Consider the following 5874-nt stretch of genomic DNA (forward strand, 5'->3'; position numbering starts at 1 on the left):
GAAAATTTATTTTGAAATTTCCATGAGAATATAAGATTTCTCACCCCTTTAGATGAGAATAGGAATATGAAGAAACATATTTAATATGAATTCCTTGAAATGAATTATGTCAAAAAAATATTTTTTTAAAAATATAAAAATATATATTCTTGTCTTTAAATAATTTATCTTACTTTCATATGTTAAAAATGGATGTAATAATATTGTTAAAAATAGTGTTCAATATCAAGTTATGCATAAATTACTTTTATATTGTAAAAAGAGTTACTAATAACATTTTATATTAATAATAGAAGTTAAAGTAATAATTTAAGCTGAAATATGTTAAATAGAATTTAATAAAAATAAAATTCATTTTTAAAATAATATAACATATATAATGATTATGTAAGATTAGTTTATAGATTTAAATTATGATAATAAATTAAAAATAATTGTGAAACTGAACCACAAAAGATTGACTTTTTAATTTAGATTTAATGTTATATTTAAATTAAACTAAACTGAATTACATCTTTATTTTATGTTTGTTTTATATGATTTTTTATCTAAAAATCAAATCAAATGTCACAAGGATCAATCCCATAATTCCATCGAATTTGATGATATATTATTTAATTTAAAATTTTAAATATTTATTATTTTTAATTTTGATCTTATTAGGTGTTCTCATGGAACTATATTATATATATTATTATATATATGTGTGTGTAATCTTTAACTTTACATATAAATATAATATTTATGCAGCCAAAAAATATAATGATAATTGTATTAAAATAATTAATAGTAAAAAAGATATAATAATAAATTTCACATTTTTTTACTTATTTTATAAATATTATATCATTAAATTCACTTACATAAAAACTATAGTATCTAACTATTGACAAATAAAAAAGGAATAAACATGATGAAAGTCACATAAAAAATGAGTCACATGAATAACTTAAAAAATGATTTAATCTAAAAAAAATTTATTTTTTCTATTATTCATTGAATTTTTTTTTTCACATGACTTCGTTATGTTTATCATTTTTTTTATTCAAACATTATGAGTTTGTAATTTTGAATATAACTGAATTTAATGAAATAATTTTCACGTATCAAATTGATAAAAAAAAATATTCAAAATTATGTCCCACATAAAAAAAATGATAAATACTTCAAAATAATTATTTTAACTTAGAAACACATCAAATTAAATTTAAACTTCTAAAACATAAAATGATTAAATTAACAGAAATTAAGACATAAGAGACCAAACATATAATTTATCCTTACAATTTTGAGACTAGTAATTCCTGCTATTAAACAAACATTTTGGTCTCCTAAAGAAAAGTAAAAGAATTTGTAATTACATACAAGTTGATGACATTGACGATACACTTTTTATATAAAAAAAAACCGTTAAATATATTTCATTAATGAAATGGAAAAAAGAAAATGAATGGCTGGAAAATTGGGTAGATCATGTGGTGGAAAGAAAAACGAGGGGCGAAAAAAGTTGTTGGCGGTTATTTATCGATACCATACCATACCATACACTAACATACGTATAACAATTTCGTGTCAACGTATGTCTGCAGTTATTAACATTTTTTTGTTTTATTACTTCATCTTATCCGTGCTGTGACTCATTGACATCACTTTCTTGCGGGTCCCACCTTCTTTTATTGTTCCAAACGTGTCAATTCCTCAATTACCTTTCGGGTCAAACATAACAACCCCTGGCGGGTTTGGGTCCTCCGATGGGTCATTCGTTGCTTTGTGCTTCTTCTTAGATCTTTCATGTTCTTCTAATAAATATATCATTATTTATACAAATATTTGGTTACCAATGCTTAACTAATGGAAAACAAGGAACCGGGTTCAGCAAGTTTTCCTTAACTTTGATCTTGTGTTAGAGAAGCGTACAAGCTACAAACTATGCACGTCGTCTTTTTTTTTTTTTTCTTAATTACACGTCTCTTAAAAATTTTAAAAAATTACACATACTTTTCTTTTTTCTTAGATTTGAATACATCTAAACTTATATATATTATGGTAGAAAGTGTTAAGTTTTTTTAACTTTTTTACATCAGTTATACATATAAACAATATAAAAAAATTTAAAAACATAACACTTTCTACAATAACATACATGTATGTTCGCATGTACAGGAACATAGCTTTGAACAAAAAAATAATTGTTTTAAATTTTGCAAATAGATAATTTATTTTACAATGACAGATTTCAAACATTTTTTATATTTATGAGGACAAAAATCATAATCCAACTTTTTTTAATCAAAATTGTAACACTGATGACTTGTTACTATCAAATATTTATATATCATTTAAAGAATTTGTGTAAGTTTTAAAAACTGAAGGAAGACATTTGTAATTTTCTTAAACATGAAGGGAGACATATGTAAGTTTTACAAAAAAAAAAAGGAAAGACATATGTAATTTATTTTTTTTCTTCCTCTTCAATTACTTTTTCCCTCTTCGTTCAATCTTGTTCCGTTTTTCGACCAACTCCGATTGTGAACCAAGAAACCACCACCATCAATCGCCTCCTCTTCATGTCCGCAACAAAACCCCTTTGATTTTAGTCTTTGTCGTCATGAGGCAAATTTCAGCCACCACGTGTCACCGTCATTTGTTGCGGAAACCAATTTTCGACTGCCATTGACTGAATCAGAAAGTTAATCGACAGAAAAATTCTACTTGCCTTCCACATCATAACCCACCGACCAAGTTCTCCATTCACTGTCGTCACCATCTTCCATCGTGCGCCACCACCCTTTGCTGTAAGTGGCGATTTCTAGTCACTATTACCAAGCTTCAATCTCCATGTTGTTCTTCTACTTGGTGAGATGAGGTTTTCTTGCACATAACTTGTCTATACAAACTTCTCTTTGAAGGCAAATTCAATTTTCTACTATACAACTTAATGTTTCATTGATATCTGGCCTGTTTTGGCTTATTAATTTTAGCCTTTTAGGATTGTTTTGATGATTGTAGCTTTTGTCATGTGTGGTGGTTAAACGATGTTCATTTGTTTGCTTCTGTCCATGGTGGTTTGCTTCTATCTATGATGGTTAAGTATTGTTTTAGCTTCTGCCATGGATAGATAAGCCTTGATTGCTTATGTCCTAAGTGTTTAAGCATTATTTAACTTATGCTTTTGATAATTAAGTTTTGATGATTTGAGCTTTTGTCAAGTGGCCTTGTTGTTGCCTTTGCTTGGTGGTTAAGCTTTGATTTGTTTCTTTTGGGCTTTGATGCTTGCAAGATCGAGGAGCCCGATGTTGGTCAAAGACTTCTAGGAACTATGCACCATGACTGCACCTACATTTTGATTTGTTTCTATATTTCTGTTTTGGCCGATGTATTTTCGGCTTGTTTAGCTAAATTTTAATTTTTAGACTTTATTTCCTCTTACTTTGATGTAGATGCATTATTATTAGAGATATAGGATTAGTGACTATATAGGCCAAAAAATACACATTTTGTAACTAATTTGTTCATTTGAATATTATCCCAATATTAACCACTTTTTCCTTTTCTCCATTTTTCTCTCTTCCACTTTTTCCTTTTCTTTATTTTCTTTCCTCCGCTATCTGCTTCTCATGAATTATAAGATTGTATTAGAGCATATTCAAGATTAATTCAAAGGACATGAGAGAGTGTATTGAAAAAAAAAATTAAGAAGTATTGGACGTGAGGGAATGCATTGGAAAAAAATCAAAATCCCACATTGACTAAAAATAAAGTCAAGATAGAGTATATAAGTGAGTAATAATTTTCACTCCTTAAACTAACTAGAGTTGAGTTAGGTCAAAATCGCACATTTTAAGATCTATAATACTTCGATAGTCATATCATCTTCTACAACTCTATTGTTTCAAAATTGATCCTTTCTTTCTCCTTTGGGAAAAAAAGTCAAGTTTCTAATTTTCATAAATTGGAAAGATCATTGATAAAACATAACTATAATAGATATCTAACTAACTAGAGCTCAAACATGAATACTAATAAGAGGAGATGCTGCCAAATTTGATCTGATATTTTCTTCACTTCTGAAATAATTTACACGTGACGATGTGAGCTATATAAGTATGTAAAAAGTTGCCACAATTTATATAGTACTCATTTTCTAGCAGCATGTTTTTACTCTAATATGAAAGTCATTGTGCTTTTAAATATACAAAATCATAGATCAGTCATATGGAAGGTGTTCGGAAGGATTTAGCACTTCCAAATGTGGTGGACGATTCAAGCGGCAAGGATGACTCCAGCAAGCGGCAATGGCTTCTTGTGAGCATCAAGACATGCTGACACTCTGATATATAATTAAGTTAATGAGTATAAGACATGAAAAGTGAAGTTTACATCTATAATTGTGACATGAAATGTATGTATCATACAATCAGTAGATGACCCTTTGAAAATTAAGTTATGAGTGTAATAGGTGAATAATGAGGTTTATATTTATACTTGTGGAATGAAATATCTTATACAGTCGTAGATGACGGAAAAAATAGTTATTATTGTGAACCTTGAGTCATGTGATAAGCTCAAAATGGATCCAAAATAGAAATATATTATTATATATGAACTCGGATTAAGTGTAATCTAAATGATAATTTTTAGACGAATTTTGGAAAGGTCCAACAATATAAATGTTGACCTCGGTCAATATCAAAAGCATGAAAACTAACATGTATTCATGTACAATGAACCTTATCATAATGAAGACTAAAATTTTCTCATTGTTACACCAAAATATTATATAGGGATTGTTTGAGTAAGTTAATATAGAAATAATTCTAAGAAAAAAAAGTTTGTGTATAAGTTAAAATTAGTTATTCATTAATTAACCACAAATTTAAAGGATAAGGTTATTTATCCAATTATGTCAGTGGAAATCTTAACTAGATTTGAAACAATAAAAAATGAAACTCCATTTTTTCTTTCATTGTGAAATTATTCAACGCAATTTCAGCATTAAAATATTTATTTTACTAAAATCTATAAAAAAAAAAACCTCAAATACATTTATGCAGAGGAAAAATAGTTTTAAAAAATACAAATCAAACAAGCGCTCAATTCCTCAAAGCTTGGATCTGTCACTCATGATAAAATCTAAAGAAGTACTCAATATTATATACGATGAGATTTTGACTAACTAATAACGGTGAGATTTAATATTCTTAATGAAGAAAAAAAAACTTTGACACGAAATTAAAAGTAAACCTTTTATTTTCATTGTTCTCCCCCATTACCCAAAACGAAATTATAAAAAAACGAAATAACATTTAAAAATAAGCTAGAAATTAATAAAATAAAACTTGTATAAATATAAATTTATTTTAAATCAACTTATAAACTATTTAATATAACTTATCAAACACACCATAGGAGTGACAAGGACAGATATGAATTTATGTTAATTAAGGATTATATGGACATCTCCAAATCCTCCATATGATTTGCGAGTACTTTTATTATCCGTCTATTGCCTTAATTAAGGAATACCACGTCACGACTCACCAGCGTATACACCAAACGAGACAGGACAAAAGTATTCGACGGTAATAAATTTGTCACGTGCAATATTTTTAAACTTAACATGAGCAAGAGATAAATGGGTTTCTTAGACCAATTTAATTATGTTTTTAATCTCTAAATTTTTACAACTTTTCATTTTTAGTCTTTGAATATTAAATTAATTAGTTTTAATTTTTTATGTTTTCATTCGTTAATAATTTTAGTTCTCACCATTAAATATGTTATTAAATGGTAATGTAAATATGATGGGACATACCTTTTATGACAGTTAGTTTTTTTACATCTTCAAAACTGTCAAAAAAATGTTTAGTTATC

This window comes from Glycine max, chromosome 18 (assembly GCF_000004515.6).
Source record: "Glycine max cultivar Williams 82 chromosome 18, Glycine_max_v4.0, whole genome shotgun sequence".
In the NCBI taxonomy this organism is placed as follows: domain Eukaryota; kingdom Viridiplantae; phylum Streptophyta; class Magnoliopsida; order Fabales; family Fabaceae; genus Glycine; species Glycine max.